This window comes from Labrus bergylta, chromosome 17 (genome assembly GCF_963930695.1).
Source record: "Labrus bergylta chromosome 17, fLabBer1.1, whole genome shotgun sequence".
NCBI lineage: Eukaryota > Metazoa > Chordata > Actinopteri > Labriformes > Labridae > Labrus > Labrus bergylta.
Window position 1 is genome coordinate 15118486 of NC_089211.1, and position 23584 is coordinate 15142069.

Sequence of the window (23584 nt, forward strand, 5' to 3'; positions counted from 1 at the left end):
AGGGGAACAGCTCAGGTTGATCCTCAACAGAAACTATGTTCCTCTCATATATCCAGCCTCACACATACACCTGTTTTATGGCTTAATTTAAAACAAATGTTTAGAAAATGGATAACACTCAGCCTTTAAAAGTTGTATAAACACAAGAGAACACTTGTAATTATTTCTGTTCAACAGATCAAAATGAATGCATGTGGTGGAATATTTCATTTTCTAAGCACCACATTTGTTTTTGAGGTAAAAAGAGTGCGGTTCCAAAAAAATATCCATTAACATGAGACAGCATGATTTGAGATATTCATTCCTCAGTGTGGGAATAACAAAAGACATGTTTGATGATTGTGATGTACCGTCTGTTATGAAGAGGATGCACAATAGTTTGTCTTAATAGTTCACATCTGTGTGAAATTATGGAGAGCACTTTGATTTCGTTTCATGCAGAGCAGCTTGGAAAATACCAGGATGAGTCATGAAGGACAAGCACATATTCCTCTGTGGATACATTGTGAAGCAGCTTTCACTATTATCAACTCGTTCCATTTCTTAAAGCTTTTTTTTCTCAGAAAGCGCTTAAACAAATAGAAGTTACTGGAGATGTTTGTCACACATTTTACTCAAAAGAAATGCTCATCATCGAAGGTCTTGGGTTAATAACAGTATCACTTAATTCTTCTTGTTTTAATAAGTATAATCCATCATATACACTTGGACAATGTCAAAATAAATGGGTGGGAGCTTGTAAATCCTTTTGAGACACCAAATTACATTAACATAAACAGATGTTTGTTTGTCTATTTGTTTAAAACATGAATGTTAAAATGGTTTATGTGTTGTAAAAGAAATAAGAAATGTATAATAAACATTTCAACATCTAGTTACACAATGGGAACAAGCTAATTCCCATCTTTTGGTAACCCTAACCCATTTTATCTTGGAAATTGGGAAATTCCATGTTAATCCCCCATTGTCATCAGGAACGACCCCTGAAGTCAGAATTCCGACTTAGAAACTCGGATGAACTTCAGTAGCGCGAGTCAAAATCCAACATGGCTGCTATGTTCATCAATGGTAACGTTTAAGCTGTAACTATAGCTACTATTAGCAATGTAGTCCTATTTTTGAGTGACAAAATCAATACACTGGTAGTATTGATTTTGAGTCTTGAGCTCTATCAGTGGACATGTCATGTTATTTTTGCGACAGGATCACCTGGTATAAGCTAACAAAACAAAGTTAATCCTGGATGCGTTCAACTCGCAACTTGAACGTGGTCAACTCAGGTGTGACGTCATTCCCAGCTCTGAGATCTGAATTCCAAGGTAAATGGAATGCATAATTTTGTCTTCTAGCTAACAAACTTCTCAAACCGTAACAAAGCAAAATGAATAATTACATCAATCTGGAAAAAAATCCCCACAACGTAATGTTTTTGTGACCATGGCACCAGAATAAATATTTCATATCATCATAATGAAACCGTGCCCTGTAGTGGAGTTTTAATTGGCGGTTAAAACTGACCCCAGTCTCCCCTATAATAGGGTTAATAGTTTTGATGCATACTTTACCTTACATGTAAATTAGATTACAGTAGCTATAAATATCTGACCTCATAAACGCATGTAACACACAAACACTGATTATCTGTCCTGTACTCGCAGTAGAAGTGCTGAAGGTGACAGAGGTATAATGTTGTTAGCTCATAAAGGAGCAACTTGTTATCAAAATGTAACGTAAGGAATAACTAAACTTCAAAATGTATTAAAGATTTGGAGGATGGAACCAATATCATTCATATAGGTTTGATGCATTACGAGGATTGCTTTGCTGATTTAATCAAAGAAAGCTACTTTTACTTTGGGGGCTTCATGGGTGAAAACATTATAGGGGTCCCTCAGTTGACGACACAAAAACCTTATGTTACGTCTAAAACAATCTAAATTCTCAGTCAGGTTATGCAGTCAAAAAGCAACTTTTAAAAGCTAAACGATTTCCTGTACTTGACATTCATCACAAAATAGCTTTAAAAAGAAAAATAAATCATCTTATAAATGGAATGATTCTGGGCCAAAGGTGAGAAATGGCCGACTACAAATACCTTGTTTCCTGCAACGTTTTTACTTTCACTTACTTTTTTTCCCCAGCTTTTGTCCTACAGTGCTTTCATCCAGAGCTTGTTTTAATTAGTAGCCTATTGTGCTAAAACTTCAGGAATGAATGTGTGTTCTTTTGTTACTTCATCATATGCCAGTGGATTTTGTTTAACACCAAAGAAAACAATTATTAGACATTACCTAATCTGAACCTATAAAGTTCAAGGAAGTGTGTGTGAGTGAGAGAACACCGTGTGTGTAAGGTCTGTTGTATACAGACAATCATTATTAGGCATTCTAGCTCATGTTATTGTCCCTCCCTTGAGTTTTGAGCGCATTAGCTACACAGCGATCAGCAGCCTTTCCCCCCCCCCCCGACGTTGTTGTTTGCTCTCTTCCAATGATAGCGCGATGAAAACACAGGAAGCAGCCTGGAGAGCGATGAGGCTGCAATCAATGCCTCTGCGTCCGACTGCAAGCTAGGTGATGTTTTAACGTCTGCCCTCTGACTGGCTGTCAAGTCTCTCTCCCAACGCTAATGTATCTGACTGCGGTGTCATCCAGGGCCGCCGCGCTGCAGTCGATAAATACTGGAAATGCTATCCATCTCTGAAACATCACTCCTTCACTTACTGTAAGTGCGAATCACTGCGGGCACTATCGGCACACTGCTGACGGGGAGGAAGACAACACCAGACGGCCCCGGCAATGAGCGAATATCATCAACTTGGACCGCAGACAGTTTTCACTGCAGAGGACAGAGAGTTTGTCTGAACTCAAATTAATTCAGAAGACGTGGACCTACAAAGCAGGATGAGAATGATAATATTAAGTTTTCTATATCCTCTAAATTCGAACACCTTTTGGCTTCAGTGCTGGTATTTATTACCTCTGAGTAACTGACTCATCCATCAGAGTGATGCGCTGACACGATGATCCCATGTTTGTCTTCCAAATTTTAATAAAAGTCCTTCTGTAGTACGTGGGAAAACTTGGAGTCATGCAGTTTGAGTTTTCATTTGCTTGACAAGCTGACCTCCTCCTCATTTCACTGACAAACACACTTATTAGAAATATTTTAATAATATACTGTAATATAGATTCATTTCATTTAATAAAGACACTGTCAGATTTGTGTCATTGATGAGTCTCCAATAAGTGATCCATGATGGAGGCAAATAATGAAGAAGCCTCAGACGTTTCCAGTGAAGCTTGACAGACAAATAAGTCTGAGCTATATTTATAACTACCTATACGCTTATTGCCGATATATTGGTGTACATTTGCCAGGAAAGAAATGATGGAAAATAGCTGTGCACAAATGCAAAATTTGTATTTGAGGTCATTTACAAACGGTGTTTTGTCATTTTCAATTTGTTCCACATGAAAAGAAAATACATTCTTTTTGCTTGATCTACTTTCCTGCTTTTTCTCACATAACTTCTAATGACTTACCATTAACTAATTAAACTCTCAATCTTTTACCAGCTACAGTCTTTATATTATAATGTCTGTTTCTCTTTAAGTGCATGTTTTCATTTGACAGGAGACAGAGGGCATCAGCCACATTCGTTCAGGATTTAAAGCTTTTGCTTCAAGACTTTATTTTAGGGACCGAGTAACATGTCTTTCAGTAAATCCATGGTGGATTTGAGATTTTGACATTTACCCTGTCAAACGTGTGACTCATATTTCTCAGTCACACATTAAAATAGGAGTAAGGTAGAAGCTGTGATTCATACATCATGACTCAGTAGTTCAATACTCTTGTTCAAACTTCCTAGTACACTGGTTGAGGTCAATTTTTATGCATGACTTAAAAAAAGTTCCTTTTTTTCCATCTAATTCTTAAAAATATAAGGCCAACATCCCTTCCTTTTGGCCGTTATCAACACTGTAAGCAACTAAAAGCATGATTTGTGTCAAATCAAGAGAATGCAGTCTGCACGCAGCATCTAAGTCTCCATGGGAAAGTGTTTATTTTCTGTCCGTTGTTTTCTGCTCTCTTGACTCTTAACTATTGGCTGCGAAAACTTGTTGGCAGGAGCGTCTCATTAGACGGTTTCCCACTAGAAACCTTCTACTTTTCTCTCCAGACTTTTCACAACGTTATGAGACATCTGTGCACATACGGAATGCACAACAGCAGTGATAAAAAGCCTTTGTTATTTTGATCATTAGTTAACAATTCATGCAAGTTCAGTTCTAAAGTGCAGGTTGCTGCTCTTATGCCCATGAAAGGTTAACGCGACGTCAGTTTGGAAAGGAGTTAAATGAGTGGAAGTTGTGCAAAAGTCAAGTCAACCTTATTTGAGCTGCCCTGAGAACTTATTATTGTTGGTGTTAATTCAGTATATAGTGCTCTGTTTAAGTTTAGAGCAGAAATAATAAAACTCCACCCAATGTCCACTCAGTGTATAAAAATACTGTGGTGTGTTGAGAAAATAGATCTCGCTCCAAACTCAACACTTGGGGACTTTCTTTAACTCATTTAATCCCACAAATATATGGAGAGTATGAAAGAAAGGAGGCCCTTTCAAAAAGTAAACACTTTGAATTGTGCTTTGGGTAATGTAATCCTGTAAAAATCATATCCTTTAATCTGGCTGCCCTAAGACAACATGTGGTAAAGTAAGGCCAGCCTGAAATGCAAAAAAAAATAAAGTACATTTTTATCATTAATTTCTTAATTAGTTTCTTTTGCACAACTTAATGACACAAAGTCAGGCAGATAGGTGCAATGTGTGAGAACTCTCTTTTGAGATGTTAAATTTCATTTCACAATAAAACAAGCTGTTTCTAAACACCTTTACCAGGTGACCTCTTTCTGAAAAAGTCAAATAAATTGTACAGATCTATTTCGTTTTCCAATGAAAAGTATTTCTACTAGATATTTCATCTCACTCACATGAAAACCGTCATAGCATATGCATTAAAGCGTAATAATGACTTTTCCAATCATTCTTTCAGTTTGCTGTGGCCCATACAGCTATATAGTGTTATTAATGGCGCCAGGGGTCCTGGGAGAATGGGACCAGCTGCGTGTTGTGTCTTGTCACCCGTCCCCCTCTGTTTGACACCTTCGGCAGCGTCCCTCTCTTCCGATGCCAAGACTATACTAGTGAAGTACAGTGCTGTGTCTGAGGGCTCTTTGTGCCCACCCTCAGAGAACAAACAGTATTAAGACTCAACAACGTGCCCCTGTGCCCATCCCCAGAGTGCAGCCAGTGCCAGCGTCTGTAACTGGAGCCCATAGAGCAAAAACAGCTGCTCCCAGTCTATCCTGCATCTGCCACAACTGTGATCTCATGGAACAAAGCGGGAATGCAACCACACGTTTTTCACTGGCTGTTCAGTCACACTTCAGCTATTGTCCCCTCACTCTCGCTCTTTCCTTTCCCTCTGTCTTTTATTCACCCTGATGCAAATCAAGATGTGGGTATTTATCAATCTTTCCTCTGATTTATTCTTTTTTTCACCCCCACACATTCAGTTTTTTTTTTATATTTAACTTCACTGCATTGTGAGCCCTCCTTCACACATTTAGCTGTCGAGCAGTGGTGCACCCCAGTTGGTCACCAAGGCCACTGGCCGAGTTAGTCCATCTGATTGACGGGGAGTTTTGTTTAACTGCTGTCCAACAGACAGGTGCTTCAAGCTCCTTTAAGCAGGCTGCATTTTCTCTTACCACATGTTAATTATTACCAGTTACACTCCAGTAATTTACTAATGCACAGTTATAATGTTGATGAAGATGGTATTGATTTGACAGGTAAGTATCTTCACAAGTCTTCACTAATCTAAACTTCAGACAACTCAAAACATATTGGAAACTCTGTTTTGTTATACAAAGTATTTTCCATGTGATCCAGACATTAAATACATGCAATTGGACAGCATTGCAACTACAAGGTTTTTTTTACAATCGACCTTGCTAACACTTAAACAAATATTTTTTTATCATTGCTTTGGGAATGGCAAATAAAAAAAAATAAACATTTAATGAAAATCCAATCAGCCTATCAGCATTAAATTAGCACTAACAACAGAGCAAGCCCAGTTCAATTTGATAGTGAACATCATTACATGTTCACTTGTTAAAGAGAACGATAACACATTGCATTTTATCGTGAGTGGTTTAGGGTATTTTTGGTTTCGATAAGACATTAGCTGCTGGGTTTCATCAGTTGAGGTAGGCGGAATAAGTACTGTATAGAAACTTAATGACCTGAGAAACACTAAGAATTATAGTTTATTTAAGATTGTCCATGCACTGACTGACATCCAAACAACCAATTGTAATTTGGATAGAAAATACTTTACTGTTGGATTTCCTCAGAAAGCAAACTGAGAAATTGGTTTCTTAACACACTGTATTTTAAGAAGTTACTGTAAGCATGTGAAAAGATTGAGAACTAAATTATGGATTCAGACAATTGGGGTGTTGGGTGGGGGCTCAATGGTGGTGTGCCTTAGCATAATCTTGCCCCTCTTGTGCTAGAACGACATAAAAGCACTGAGCACTTTGGCATCTTAGGTTCTCCCTCTGTATCGCGAGTTACCAAAAGTTTCAACATCATAGTCAGTGCTTTGATTACTAACTTTGCCTTCGTTCCGGAAATGCATCTTCCCTGGACGACAGAATTGGAAGATCATGCTTGCCTTTCCTGCGAGTGGGCGTGGTTTCTGCACATTCAACAGGAATACCCACAGAAACCCAGAGCAGAGATTACTGCTTAATTGTTCACGATTCTCAAACGTTATATCACACTCAGTAATTTTTTTTAATAGTGAAATTTGGCCTGCCTGTTAATTAACACAGTCGTCTGTTGTATAACAAACTTAAAATACATAATGATGACTTAGACTGACTTTAAAAACAATGCAGATACCAGATCAAATCTAATAACTTGGCAGGCTATTGGGATTCTGCTGATTTCTCCCTTGGGTGCAGTTTAATTTGAACGGTATTGTTGGAAGCAGTGTGTTAGTCAGCAGCAGTGAAATGTAATGACACACCGGTTTTAGATGCAACAAGCTAATAACGCATCGACTTCAGGGACTGACGTTTAAACTTGACCACAAAATGGGCAATTCTGTCATTCTGGACCTGATACCGACATTAAGAGCCATTAAACGTGCCTCGTATTTGGCCTCTGTCCACATTTGCTACTAAAGTTAGAAGCAGTAAGGCATCCACTAAGTGTGGCCTGTAGGTATGGCAGTGTGTCAGTCCACCAGACTGCCTGTCTAGGTGGGATCAATAAAGGATTACAGACAAATACCTCTTTTAAGACCTTGTTTTTAAGTGTGCCAAATCCTCAAGTGGTAAATTTTTTACGTTACATAGCCAGAACTTTCCAGCTTTACTGACTGAGAAGTGAACAGAAATGAAGGATCCATTTCTTGCATAAAACTTTAGGTAGAAAGGAGAATGAAGTTTGGAGAGTCACCACTTGAAGTGTGTTTTTTCGTACTTGTGTGTATTTCTTCTGAGATCCAGAAGCTGCGAGAAATGGCCAGGTGTGTCAATGCAGGGAGTGGAAAACTAAAAGGGAGGAACAGAGGAAAAGCTGGCCCATTCTGCTTATTTGACATCCTATGGAAGAGGTTGACTTTGCAAGGCTCCAGTGACTTTAAAATAACCAAAACTGATGATTGACAGAATGACTGACACTTACTGTGGTGAACTGAGAAGAGCTCTACACTGCCCGAGCTCAGAAGACCAGTAAGGGGGAAGTTGGCAAAGAATTCCTGCCTCTCTCACTTGGTGGCTTTTAAGGGTGACAAAACAATAGTCAGTATTGTTCTTTTTGAATCACTTTCTTTCTGATCTGCAAAGATAACTGCACAACAAGTTAGCTTTTGTTTCTGCATTGTCTTCACAAAATCACACAGAGAATTGTAACCTAACATGCAAAAATCACATACAACATTCATCATATCCACACGGCAGCCGTTCTCCTCTGGCTTCATGCAGAGTGTGAGAGGCTGAGATAGTGTCATAAAAGTTGGACTGCTGTATTCAGGGTTGATAAGCTGAGTAAACTAAGGAAATTGGAGTGATTGCACTACACAAATGAAGCTTATTGAGCCATTGTGAGATTAGACTGTGAGATAAAGAAACATTGGTTTGATACCAAAAAGTAGTCAATCGTTTTAGTATTATTAGGAATTTAACAGCAGTATTATATCATTACAGCATTTTAGCTAAGCATGCTAGTGTGACATCAGAGAAATATGCCCCCCCCAGTCAATATGGTCAATCTGTCTTCAAGAGGAAATTCTCATCTGTCCTGAAAATTATTCATATCTAAAATGTAATCCACCCACACACACTACACACCTTCAGACAACACACACACCTCATAGACACACTTTAAAAACAAAAAGCACTGATGCTCAGTATTTCTAAATGGGCACAACATAAACTAAAAAGCTACAACCAGAATGCCATCCAGCCAAATAATTGTCTATACTTTTTACTTTTAAAACAACATCAACAAACTAACTACGAGAGGGGAACACACATCTGCCTCATCTGTCAACACATCATAACTGAGCCAAACCCTGAGCTCAGAGCGAGGTGGCAGGGAGGTCAGTCCACTGTGTGTGTGTCTGAGCAGTAGACGTGGAAGAGAGTGTCTATTCTACGCTCAGGCTCCCCCCGACCCCCCTGGGAAGTGAAGCCACAGCGGGCAACCTGAAACCCATGATGTCATCCTCAGAGATCACAGGCTGCTGGCAGTCAGTGAGAAAGTGTACCAAACCCAAACTCAACATCACATAATTACGGGGGTTAATTGTATTTACAGTTTGACAGCTGTGGTGGATTAAGGGGTTTGGCTGATAAAGTCTGGTACATGTGTAAGGAGAGGAAAAGAAGGGTCACTAGGGAGGTTTGTTAAAGAAAAGTTCCCTTGACAAGGATTTTACATCTGTCACAACTACAAGTGTGAGGCGTCTTTGTGAGTTAAAAAAGTAGAACAACCATAATCCATGTGCCACATAGACCCAGTGTTTTTACTTCTCAATGAATGTTAGGTCTCTATAATTAGTTAAGGGCAAGGTTTAGTTCTGCTCTACGTGCAAGTATCAAGAGATTACTTTTGATGCAACTGTATACATAAAAGTTGAAATAAATGTAAAAGAAAACTTTTTTAAAATCTATACCTCACATCTTTCAATCTCAAGGCCTACATGCTCATTCTGCACACCAGTGGGTCTCAAAGTTTTTCTGTCATGACCCCGCCGAATGAAATGGTAACTGTATTATAGCTCCTGTATGTAATATACCTCTCGTTGAATAGTGGCCTCAGTACATGTTCTTTGTTATCATACTATCAAGTAAGTGCACAGCCAGTTGAATATTACACCAAAGTTATTAAAAAGTACATGCTTTCAAAAAACACACGAGATGAGACATTCACGTTACATATGATGTCATATTTAAGAAAAAATTGGTTCTTCATATACTGTATCTGTTCACCATTTTCTTTCCATTTCTACTGCATTTTAAGCAAATTGTCAAAGCTCTATTATTACATTATATCAGTAAGGTATATTAAAAATAAATGGAATGTCTGTTAGTAACCTTTTATATCTCAATGCATGAACTGTGATAAATGGTACCAAATGAAGAAACAATGTGACCTGTGGTGAAGCTCTGGTTGCCAGACAACCAGCTTTTTTGTGTGTCTGAGACAGAGAGGGAGAGAGAGAGAGAGAGAGAGAGAAAGAAAGAGAGAGAGAGAGAGCGAGAGAGAGAAAGAAAGAGAGAGAGAAAGAGAGCGAGAGAGAAAGAGAGAGAAAGAGAAAGAGGACACAGGGTCACACATGTCATCACATGCAAGTCATGATGGATGGCCTCTTCCTCCAACTCTACAGGTTGTTATAAAGGACTTCTGTTCCTTTCTGCTTTATCTTACGGCTGGTGACTGACACAAGAGCTCAGCTTAAAAAAATCAAAGACAGAGGTGTAAACCCTGAATCCTTTAAACATCTAATGTATAATCCTTTCAGCTCCTTGGTTATTACCAGGCGGGATCATCAGCTTAGTTCAATGTTAAATGATGTTCTGAACTTCTACTCCTCCTACTTCTGTATTCATAGAATCTGCAAACAGACTTTTCTTTTGCTCCTTTGACGACTGCTCCCTAACCAAGAATCCTGCACACAGTAACACTCACATCTTTCCTATTGTATGCACATTAATGTATAATACGTGAAATGCAATCAAGATCTTTCTTAGGGTAGGCGGTTTAATCTGCAGTGAGGTCACTGCATGGTTACCTTCCTTGTTATTGGTCAATTAAACATATCAACTTTTTTTAAAAGGATGCAACCCCCTACATTTATTTTTCATCTAAAAAAAACTCCAAAGTGAGACGCCAAAATTATAACTGAAGAGCATCCAAAGCAAAAAAAAATCCCGACAGGACAATCCTCAATCAGTTAGAAATGGAACCATGTAATACTACGTTGTCTTCTCACATACGTTCTTGTGCTATGTTGTGATTCAGGAGCAACGTTTTGCATACTGACTCCTTTGAAAACCGTGTTTAGTGTCACTAAAAGTCAGGATGATCTTCTACTGTATATTAAGTGTGTCATCTTTCAGCAGATGCTAATCAGCAGTTTTGACTTTCTTATGATCTGTTGAGCTGCTATCTGAAGGCTCTGAGTGAAAGAATGTAAACAGACATGGCAGTCAATTATCGTCTCATTATGGTTCATGTTTGTTTATGTCAGTCATCAGTGGCCATTGGCCTTCAGGGTGAAGTCACAATTGCTAATTTATTCTGTGTGTTCCACAGCGTGTCCTTGCGATTAAATTACGAGTACTGGCAGTCATTATTGAAGTTGTTTAACTGAAAAGCTGCTGTCTTGTAGATACATTTTGTGCATTCGGTCACACAAAACCCCTTTTTTGGACTGCCATTTTTTCCTTTTCCTGCAGCATAAAAACCCTGTACCCTCGCTGGTCATCTTTGCGATCAAAGCCAGACGGATTCCTCAGTGATGATTCCCCCTTTTCGGTCCAATGTCAAGATCAGAGAGTTGAGCAGGGAGACAGCATACTCAGTCAAACAAGCCACATAACATTCATTTGTTATGCCAGATCTATCACCAAGGCACACATGCATCCTTGTGTATGAACTGAAAGACCAAGACGAGGCCCAGCTGTCTCGTCTCACTGTATCTAATATGGACAGACAGTGGGTGAAGAAACGATTAGACGCAGTGAGACATCCATTAAACTCACAGCGGGGTTCAGAACACCAGGATGATGAGGAACTCTGTTTGTACTGTATCCGCAGTATTAACTTGTGTCTGTGGACAGGAGATATATAGCCTGCCTGGGATCAACTGAGACAATAGATCTGAAAAAGTTCAAGAACTGTACCTTCAAAGTCTTCCCAAAAAAAACTGATTTATGAGCAAAAATAAAGACCATGGTTAGATTTTCCAGCTCACCAATAAATTAAATCATAAAATAGTTTAAGAAATACTTTGACAGTTTAAATGTTACACGTATCTTCTTTCTTTATTAGAAGATCAGTAGCACTTAAGTGACTGTATGCTAAATATCAAGTGAGAGACAGAAGCTGTTTTTACAAAGAGATTCTGCATCGACCGCACGTGACGTCCCCTTACCCCAACTCATGTTCAGATGGGAACTATCTCTCATTCACTCCCTCTCTCTCTCATGGTGTTGTTGTAAAAACAATAAGAAAATAAATAAAAAGTCACAATCGAAATAATCTTGCGGGCCAGATATTGTTGCTGGCAGGCTTGCAACTTGCCGACCTCTGATTCCCAAACAAAGTTGCTAAAGTAAATAAACTAGGGGCGGTGCGGTAATAACACATACGGCACAATTAAGCCACCTTCACCGCAACAGCCCTATACTGCAACTCGTCTTTTACAACCTCCAAAGCCAGCTCATTGGCGAAAAAGACTCCGCCCCATTATTCCACCTCCATACTTTTTACTCAGATGGGGAGGTGTAACATAACAGTCCTGTGTTGAACAAGCTTTGTTAAAGTGGCCATAGAGTACAGGAAGTCCACTCACACAAAATATAAACATTCACAGAGTTTTCAAGGAGTCAGTAAGAAGATTCTCTAAAACAGTGGACAGAGCGAGGCTAACTGTTCCTGCTCCAAGCCTTCATGCTTGGACAAGACAATTGTTTTCCTGCTTTAGCTCGCCATAACAGTGACGGTTGTATCAATCTTCTGATGTGTCTTGAGACATTGAAGCCAATGAGGGTACTTCCCAAAATCTTGCCCATCATTCCCTTTAAGAAAGCTATGCTATGCAAATAACATTGAGCCCTTGTTAACGTTGTACTCAAGATCTCGGTTTTAAAAAAAGAAGAGACATTTAGAAACAAATGCCTTGCTCAAAGGAAACAACAGCCATTATTGCTGGGAACCAAGGAAACAAGATATTGCTATACAAGCAAGTCTTCTAAATATCTTAATCTATTTAATCAAACTTGTTTCTATTGATAAAGTGTGGAAAGGGGTAAATTATTCCTCAAGTCACAAAGAAAGACAGTTAACAAGAGAAAATAAAATCTGAAAATGGTCGAACAAACAGAATAGCCAGCCAGTTGATAACAAAAAATAAAATACAATTTAGCAATGTTCTTGTATCTCCATTGTCCCTTCTTCTTCACTTTACCAGATACACACCAAAGCTTTCCACACAGTATAGTGCTCTTTACCCCCCCCCCCCCCCCCCCCCCCCTCCACACACACACACAGAGTGTCATTCCAGACATGTTTACACAGACAAAGTTAGATCTCAGTGTAGAAACCCTGAGGGCCTTGTCTTTTTGAGGGGGTCCCCCCCTTACCCCCTGTTTCTATCCCAACATCCCTGGATCCCTCATCATCCTTCTGAACCTTCCGAAGGTTCAATTTAGGGACTAAACCTCAGCTTGGCCCCTCAGGACTGTCTGACTCCCTTTTGCTGTGTTTTGATGGTTTAGGCCAATTTACTGCCTGAAGTTACACTGTTACCAGTAGACTGTTGAGCCATGATGAGAATATTCCCACAACACACTTAGAGGGATTCTTTTCATGATCTGCAGCTTTCACCGTCACTGAAGCCTAATAAAACAACATGGTGGAGGACATTGAGAACACTGCCAAAAGGCCCGATTGACAAGTGAAGACCATGAGCTGTTGTCCTAACGTTGATGTTTGTGTGAAGTGATGCCTCATCGTCAATCAGTCTAGAACCCCCTGGATGAGTCCCAACCAAATCTTACTAAAAAAAAAAAGCTGCAGTCAGGTCTGGAAATGCAGCCGCCACCAGCCCAAAAATCTCTGCCTCGAATCTGTCGGAGCCTGTCAGCAAGACTGAGGGCCGCCCGTCTGTGATTGATGACTGGGTTTCTGCATATTTCTGAACCTAACACGTGTTGGCTCTGTTGGCTGGGAGTCGTCTCTGCTTTATTTAGTTTACATTATTCTTATTATTTCTCCAGCCAACCCAGCTGTTCAGTGTGTGTATCTGTGTGTCTTTGTGTGCACATGTGTGCACGCAGGGAGGGGCTTTTTCCATGCCCTCAGTTGTCCAGGTATGTGTAATGAAATCGCGGGCTCTGTTTTGAAAACCCTTGGAGTTCCAGTCATTTTCACATTTGAGGTTTTTTCCCCTCTCAGCTCCCTTCTTTGCACCTTCTCGCTCATTCACCCACTCCCGTTTATACTCCAATGGAACAGTCCACCCAAGGACACCTACTGCTTAATTTGCAGCACTTTCAAAAAGTAAAAATAAACACAGGTTCTTAAACGTGGGGAACACCCACCATCTTGACCACTTTGTGTCCAGAAGCAGAAAACAGTGCTTAACTGTAAAAAAAATACTGCATAAATGTTCAAATCAAGCAGCTTCTACATGAATCAGGAAACCAAGAAGCCACAAGAAGTCGGCAGACTCGGCACTTAAGACAAAAGTCACTTATCTTAATCTTTGTGTGCTAAAAACCTTACAGCATAACACTACAACTTTACGAGAAGTAGAAGTGGACTACTGTTATGTTGTCCCATTTCACATTACACAGGTGGATGCAAGGAGGAAGAGTTGTTCACAATCACAAATGTGAACACACAAACACACTGCTCATATAATATAAAGTCTGAGAGTATGCTCTAAAACAGGGACTAGCTCACGATAAAGCACTGGTTTTATTGAGGTATTTCCTTCAGGTTGGCCTCACATTTAGCTTTATTTATTCAAAACTGAAAATAAATTACAAATTTAACTTATTATCCTCATGCCGAGTTGATAACGTTGTGTTGATAAGCAGAAAAAGAAACTCAGTGAGACAGACAAGAAGTTCAATAAACTGGGATTGAATTGAACACTTCAGTTATTCACTGTTATTGTAATCTAATCCTGATTGAATGATGGACGGACAAAGTCGTGTACAGAATATTCATTTAAACAACAACTACAACTTCAGGCTCTATCCAATCAACTGTATCAATGGTATGTAAATATCTCAGAATAGGAGCTAAGAATCGACCTTGATATCAAATTGTACGCTGATGACAACCAATAATGTCGTGTCATATCAGAGTCACATCATTTAATCAGCAAAGATAAAGCAATTTTACCTGATTATACCTTTTTCATTCTCTGCAAACAGATTTGGTAGACTGCATTTGGCGGAATAAAGCCAACTAAGCCTTTCTCAAAAATACATGGAGCAAAACACCAAAGTAAATACATGATTCAAATACGATTGTGCACAATTAGCCAGTTAAACAAATTAGTTCTGCACCCTCGCCAGATGGCTAAGGACTTACTGATTAGTAATATTTTATCATATCAGGCTCGCAATACCAGTCAAATGCTTTGTCTTACCTGCAACACAACCTTGTGCCACTTACTGGGGCTGTATTGATTATTGCCATTGCATACTGCCATAGCAGTGCAATATTCACAGTATTTCGGTCTCGAAAATGGAGATTAAGTTGTATGTAGGCTGTGTCGGGTTAAACTTGCATATAACAACTCGATTGGAGCAATGCAGAACCATATTCAACCAACAAAGGCTATGGTGTGCTACCACTGCTAACGTTAGCCAAACGCGGCAAACCTGTAATCCTATTTTAAGCTGTGTTCAATAAATTGCGCTCAGTTTTGTGTTTTCAAAATTTAAGACTAGTTGACTAATCTGAATTCATAGTTTTTAGTTAACCGAATTGGAAATTATATGCTAGGAACATCCCTATTCATCCAGCCGTTTTAATAAACCTGAGAAAGCATTTCACCCCCTTTAACTATCTCTTCATCTTTTAACCCTAACAACCTTGTGTTTTCTTGCAGGCCAAAATGCACTTGTACAAGGCCATATATGTGTGAGCTCACTGCAGCTCCACGTGTGTTGCTGCGTTGTAGTAATTAACAGCTGTGACTGGTCTGGAACACCTGCAATAACAATCTAGGCTGTAGCAGGTTAGCTAGCTGCTACTCTCACCCGCTTTCTTTATATTGTAATCTGATCCAGCCAACTCCTCCTCAACCGAGAGCCCTCTGAGCCACAGAGAAGGGGTGAGAACAAGGAGAGAGTCCTGTGTCTTCTCTTACTGGACAAGACTGTGACTAAAGATGAAGAGAAATGAGTGATTGGTGTGGCTAACTCATTTTCCAGCCTGAAAGTTGATTTGAAAAGCAGAAAATGCTGCACATGTCTCTGAGGGCAGCAGTTTGAACTCTGTCGTAACATCTATTTTCAGAGCTCCAATCAGGTGATATGGCTGAAAAAATGGCTTTTGATAGTTCTTGTTTTTATGTCATCTACCACAAACTAAAAATAATAAAGTACAACAGCGCTGACCAGGCTATCAAACACATTCAACTCAGCTGCTTAAAGTCTTTTTTTTTCTACTCAGTCACTTGAGGCCAGACCCAACATAACCTTTACTAATTTATTTAAAGACGTCTGTAACCTAGGCCTTTGTGTAAGGCCTCTGTACTTCAAAAAAAGCAAATAATTTCAGTAACTTGATCACAATTACAAACACAGCTACCAAGATGTGTCGTATTAGGCTGAATGTCAGTAACTGTGTCAATATTTATAGCTATGAAGCAAGTTTAACCATCTGTAGTGTGATATTTTTAAAGTAACAGGAGACACCTATTAGAGCTCCAAAGACGACAAATTTGTCTAAACTGCAGGAGAGCTAGATTAAAATAAACAGATTTTTTTTTTTTGATGTATTTGGGAAAAGTCTGGAAATCATGACATCTGCGCCAAACTGCTTTAACAAAAAACAGCAGCTGTCACAAGCTGAAGCCAGGGACATGACAGACACACATATAAACAGCAAATACAACTACTGTAAACTGACATGCACCCTGCAGTAATATGACTCACCTTTTGTTTGCAAGAGTAATTCACTTAATCCTATGTTAAAGTCCTTTTCATGATGTGTTGACATGAGTTTGTCACCTGTCACCTGTTTTGGCTGGCTGACTAATCCAGCAACTAATGCCAGAACCTGACAGGGATCGCAATGTGATGCAGTATTGTGTCTGACTGACTGTGTGTGTGTGTGTGTGTGTGTGTGTGTGTGTGTGTGTGTGTGTGTGTGTGTGTGTGTGTGTGTGTGTGTGTGTGTGTGTGTGTGTGTGTGTGTGTGTGTGTGGTTTGTGTCCAGATAAAGCAGTGTGCCCTTAGGGGGAAAACATCACCATAGAAGCTAAAAATACAATCACACAAACACTGTATAGACATTATCTCGTAACCAGTGTCTTTCATTTTTATATTCTTCTTTTACAGTGTGAAAGCCTCAGAAAATATGACTAGTAGAAAAATTATTAAGATCTGTGTTGGCCTTGCAGATCACATTTTGTTGATGTAGCACAGTGAAAAACCTTCTAGCCTCAAAACTGAGTGTTTTATTCTGAAAATTATCCAGATTTAATGTTGTTTCGGTGGGTGACTTCCTGTCCCGCTCGATCTGTTCTGTGTGAAATTGATGTGCCGTGCTCCGGCGTCCGACAAATATAGAAGCCTTGCAAATTCTGCTGCAGAGGGCTCTGGACGTCCCGAGCTGGGACGGAGCTGAGACACAGCACGGAGCAAGTGGAAGCACAATCATTGACTAAAGCGAAATCTGGGCATAACCACATCCAATTCAAACCCATTTTTAAGAATGTATATAGTGATTGAGAAATACTCCATACTTAGCCTGCTTATTCTATGATGTCAGTGAGTCATGATTTAACCTATTAGAGTAGCATTGATAAAAGATGTCAGCCCAACTCACCAAAAAAAAAACAGCAATGCAAACAGAACGTCTTCCGTATTGTCAGTCTAGCATCGTCCTCATCTTTCTCTCTCCCTCCCGTTCAGGATGCAAAGCTCTGATGTCAGCACATTTCCCCCGCAGGAGGCCTCACAGGTACAACTCCAAATGACCTCTACCCTCTCTGAAATCTATGGAGGGAGAGAAAGAAGAAGGCACACATGAAACCCATTTCACAATCTGTCATCAGAATCACAGGACTGGGCAACGGGGGGGGGGGGGGGGAAATCCCAAACAAGGAAGAAATTGATTTCATCTGTTTCTCCATCCCCTCTCACAGTCTGAGTGGCACTCGCTGTCATTTGCTATTTGGCCGACAAGTGTGAGGCTCAATTACAGAATCAGATACGGTGCAGAGAGAGGTCTACAGTAGAGCGGACGTGCAAGATTTCAGAACAAAGCTTTTGCAGATTTGTCTGTTGAAAGATTCTACTGTCAAGGGGCATCACGCTGATAGGTTCTGAAGGTGGTGAAACACAGAACCCCTCTTTCAAACCGATATATAACGACTTTTGAACTTTAAAATCTCGGAGAAGAAAGCAAGTGCCGTGAAACGTACTTCGGTGAAGTTGAGCAAAGATGATTCCAGCCAAATAACACGCTGACTCACAGCTGGGTACGATGCTGAACTAACACGGGGAAGAAGAGTGTTGGATCTCGGATTTTCCCTTCCAGCGGGAACAGGTGATGATTCTGGAATTCTGGGTGGTCTTGCTGACCTGTCTTTTCTCGATAAACCACAAAGTTAGAGAATAACTATGGGCTGACATCTTCCCTAAAATGGTCAAGAGATTAATCAGAGGCCTTCAAATTCAGACATAATACTTGACAAATTACTATATTCTTCTGTTTTGTCTATCTTCTACCTCGCACGCATAAAGTCACACACAGCTGTCCTTTATTTGCCAGGATCCAGTCACAGATGGCGATACAGTGTGAACTTTAACACACGGATTCTTGACATTCTTCTTGGGTGTGAGTTACTCTCCAACTTCAAGCAACATTTTGCTCCGGCCTTCTTTTCCTTCTCCTGTCAGCAGGTCCATGTTACAGAAAAAACTCAATGTAAAGTCCCTCACACTTAGACTGAGGCTCTTATTGTCCTCTGCAGGTACAGTAGCTCTCTTCTGTCTGCGTTTCTTCGCCCTGCATGTGGTCGGCTCCCGGCTGCACACCCAGCCTCTGTGTTCGAGCTGCATCAGCATATTCTGCTGTTTTATGATTGGTCCTGTAGTGGCAAGTTCGTTGCTTAATGTAAAAGGAATGCTTATTAAACGACGCAGCACGCCTGTTTAAATAAAGGGAGGAACATACATGGTGTATCTACAAACATGCAGAGCCTAACAATGATTCTTTGTGCAGTGATGCACTAAAATCACATGCTCATATTTCAACATGCCTTTATATTTTTACATTACTTTTTATCATAGCTGATTTGCTATGCAGGTTGAAGATAGAAATTCAACTGAAAAGCAATTACACAATATAATGCTTTCCTGCTGTTGTAGCATTATATACAAATGAAGTATAATTGTAATTATTAATATTTGGGCCTGACTGATATTGAATTTTTGGGGCCAATACCGATATCAATGTTAAGAAGAGAGAAAATCCCATACCGATAAATCGGCCGATATCTTTCTTCGATCTATGTTTGAACTTTAAATAGATATTTAGATCTACAGATTAATTGCATTTATCCTCCAAATGCAGTTATCAAAAACTTGTAGAAAAGACAAAAGGAAGACAAGATGGTCCCTCAACTGGAGAGTTACTATGCATGTACGTGCATCACCGCTTGACACTCTGGAGAGTGCTTGTTGTAATCTATATAGCGCCCTCTGCTTGTGAAAGAGAACTGCTTGTGCAATACACTGAAACTGAAATGAAATTTGATTTAACTGGTGAATAAATCTAGTAGTATCGGTGCATATCTGTGATAAAATTAGCCGATACTGATAGTCACTTAATATCCTAGTATTGGCTGATATTATCGGCGGGCTGATTAATCAGTTGGGCTCTAATCAATATGTGAATTTTTCTCACTATCTTAAAATCCTAATCGTTGTATCCTGGCATGTCATACTTTATATTTGACTTGACAACACAAGAATACGGAAAGTCTTCATAAGAATGTCAAAAACGGGAACATAAATCATGGTTAAAATAAAATCTGCCCTAATCTGCCTGAAAAAGCCCCGGCACTGCTATTGTAAATCTGTCAGGTGAAATTAAAGCTTCTGAGAGTTTCTAAAGTTTACTGCACTCTATCAGATGTTGATCTCATTTGTTTCCTGCGATCCCGTCAGCAGATGGAGACTCTGTCTAGCCTGATACTTCAGTGGAAAAAAAGGATTCTATTATAGTCACTGCGGGTTATTTTACATAGACATCCACATGCCCATCAGAAAGTCAATTAGATGCCACTTTGGGGGAAAATTGCTGCCGAGACGGCTTTACGATTCCAAAGCTCACATACATAAAATCAGCCCTGTCAAATACTATCTCTACCACAGGAAAATCATACCAGATCAATACAGCTTTTAGCTTTGGATTTCACTTTCTTCAGGATATTATTGATTAGGAACACACAGTGAAATTACTCGTAATTCATGTTTGAGTTTGGGATTTTACACTGAAAACGTATCAATATGTGCAAGCTTTACAAGTTTGACCAACATTATTGACAGTTTTTAGGAATTGCGACGAATTTGAGGCTAAACACAAATAGAATACAGAAGAGCTTCACTCACCATTGAGATAGTATTTATTTATAGGGCATCAGAAAGCATCCTGTCACTTTACCCAGCCAGACCTCCAGCCATCGTCTCTCACTGAAAGAAAAAAGAAGCGTTATTAAAAGGAGCTCATATGTCCTACATCTCAGAGAGAAAGGTCCAAGACTAAATTTCAAGCTCAGGTAATTCCCCCACTTTGAGTTTCACCCAATCATGCAAAGTACCACTTATCCTCTTCTCTTCTTCGATCTTCAGTCATCCACCTCATCCTTTACTTTTCCTCCATGTTTCCCTCTCTAATAACAGGAAGTCAGCTTTCTCTCACATGGTCGCTGACCTTTCAGTCGAAGAGCAGAGCTGCTTGCAGCAGGTAAGAAGAGGATTTTTTCTAAGTGGAAAAAGATTGTCTTCGTTATGCTTGTACTTTCTTGTTAATGGGATCCAGTGAGGGGAAAGCAAAATACGCTCAGCCATCATAATGACAGTTTATCCCAACAGTGAAATTCAAACTTGAGCTAGATTTCAATATGTTTTGGGTTTGTGAGTCATAAAGTAACCATCCAATTTTAAATGTATTTAACCAGAAAAACCTCATTGAGATTAAGAATCTCATTTACATTAACAATCTACCAATCCCAAACCTACATACCTCTCTGCCAACTGACTACCTGTTTAATAACCTTACTATACCTGCCTGCTTACCGACCTGGCTATTTACCTGAATGCCTACCCACTCACCTTCCCACTGAACTTAAAAAAGAGGATCGTACATCTCTACTACCTACCTGCCTTTCTTCCTACTTACCTTCCAGGTAACCTTACTTAACTATCTACTACCTACCCAACTACCTATACCTGCTTACAAGCTATTTTCAGTGTATCTATGTGAAGATACAGTACAGTGTGTAGCTCTGCAGGAGAACTGCAAACCAACAGCAAAAATCTGTCAATGGCTGAACGATGGAAAAGCCATACCTGTGGGAAGCCTTGATATGATACGCTCCTTTATAAGTGTTTCTGTGTGTGTGTTTTGTCTGAAGGTGTACAGTGTCTGTGAGAGAAAAGAAACTTGAAGAAATCTTGAAAAATTTGAATAACCTTGCAGCTGGATAAGTCATTGAAAAACGCCAGAGACAGAATCAGTGACAGTTTGTCTCCTCATAAACTTTCGCTCTACCATTTATCCTGACTGTCTGACAGTCGCTGTGCTCAAATTACCTGACGGGTGACTGTATCACCACACACTGACTGGATGTGTGAGGTGATACGGTCAAATCTTGAGTGTTACTTCTTTCTGCTCTCAAACAAAAATCTCCTGCAGCCCTACAAAAAAAAAAACTCCCCCCCCCCCCCCCCACCTCCACATACTTGGTCATTACCTGTCCAGTCCTCAAATACTGCTCCTATTCAGCTCGTTAATATGCACCAAATATCTCTGCTCTGATTGGCCAGGCTTATTTCCTGTAATTATAAGGGAGGAAACTGGGGTGAGGGGTCGCAGCTTGCTAAGTTTAGCCCTGTGGATAAACCCAGACCCAGGCTATGGTCTACGTAGATCTTAAGTAGCTGCTTGTGGGGGAATGAGTAAGTGTTTGTAAATTGCTTCAAATGGGCAGAGGCTTCTAAGAGGGGTTTCCTCTTGTGAAAGATGTTTTCATTTTAACCTCTTTTGATTTTGCAGGTAAATGAATTCATTAACTGCATTCAGAACCTTATAAAATATATTTGTTTCATCGGAAGGGAACAAAAAAAGTTTTTTAAAAAATACTACTTTTTTTCAGTCATATTTCAATCAAGCCAACGTGTTTGCCATGTTTGATGTCTCATCGTCCTTCACTTTTCCATTTGTGGTGTTTTCAATCAGCCACACAGTCCATTAACCAGTCCACCAGTGAACACACAAATCATCTTTCACAGACAAACACTTTAAGTGCTGTTCAGGTTCACATTTATCTGCAGAACTATTAGCCAATGTTACACTGTGTAGTGCGTACAGACCTCTTTAATAGGACTCCATCATCTCACAGGTATTTTTAAAAAAACACTTCTGTCTTTATATGGCACTACAAATGGCCTGTAAATGTAGATGAATGTCGGTAGGTTTTTTGCAACACACACTTACACATTTCGTGTCAGCCATCAGTGCCAGGGAGATCAACAAGCAGAAACACTTGAAGCCTGAGTCTGTGGTAGACCACAAAACGTGCCTTGCCATGCACCGTAACATGCCACGCCATCCTCATCGTGTCAGCCTAATGACGGGCGTTCCTCCTGACAGGGGCAGAGCCGGGGCAAAGCCTGGGTGGTGGGTAGAGGTTAGATCACTCACTGTGTTCAATATTACCCCAAAACAGTCACTCAGCTCTGCCTCAATAAGGTGTTCTGTCCTGTACAGAGCGTTTGAGGTTGTTGGTGCATTTCAAGACAAGACCACAGACACACAGCACAAAGTGCAGCCTGCTGTGCACAGCTCCTCTGGCCTGATGCTGATGTAAACATCAGGAGCTGAGCGATGTCACACACTGCAGCTCTGCTTCACATCGCTCAGTGATCAGCTGCAGGGCATAGAGAGGTTTTGTGTCAGCAATCAACAGTCAAATATTGCCATTTGACCCAACGCCTATACACCCACTGGTGATGGAATCTTTAGCTCAATGCCAGACATTAACAAACACAGTGGGTGTACACAATTGTAACAGAATCCCACATCCTGCACTGTTTGAAACTTTTGAATCAAAATTGGCAACAGAGTAGCGTACACATCTCAAATCAAATAATTATGAAAGAAAACAGTGATTTAAAGTTCAATATTGATCCTGAGACTACAGGATGCAACTTGCACAAAATCTCGTCTATAAATGTCCTTTAAGGGCTTTTTTTTTTGTAATATCAAAATGACAGCATTTAGGCCATATACAGTATGGCTTTAAATCTTAATAGGAAACAAAAAAAACTGAAATTTGAACATCTGGCCTATAATAGAAGAGAAATGATGAGAAATTTGCTCGAAATCAATAGGCCTTTGAGATTACAATGGGTTTTTTTTTTAGCCAACATATCAATTTCCAATAGCCATAATAAGCCAAGAAACGCCCAAAGAGTCGGTTAGATGAACAAATATTAAATGCCCCTTATTTTAACGCAATTAAGAAGCGGTGTCCTCCGTCAGATCAGATATTAAAGACGCACTAAACGGCGATCACTGCACCAATTACCGATAAGCATCATCTTCATAACTCTCATCATCACACACTCCGCCAACAACAACACTGTCGGAGATCCCGCTGGTCGCCTGCAGCTGCTGTCAGCATCAAACTCAGCACAGGGAGCAAATAAAGCACTTTAGTTCGACTGTCGCTGAACGGCGGCAGTGAAAACAAACTAACGAAAGCCTCTGGTTTTACAAAGGAGAGCTTCA

The 23584-nt window shown here is 39.9% G+C and overlaps 1 protein-coding gene across 1 annotated transcript in view; it reads right to left on the bottom strand.

Moving 5' to 3' along the window:
* bmpr1bb (bone morphogenetic protein receptor, type IBb) overlaps window positions 1–23584 on the bottom strand; it is a 53735-nt gene that overhangs the window by 29885 nt on the left and 266 nt on the right. Inside the window, exons 2-3 of the mRNA XM_020629788.3 lie at window positions 20182–20262; window positions 17390–17559 (exon numbers count right to left, since the gene is read on the bottom strand). The gene's annotated coding sequence lies outside the window, so the exon portion shown is untranslated. The remainder of the gene's footprint in view (window positions 1–17389; window positions 17560–20181; window positions 20263–23584) is intronic.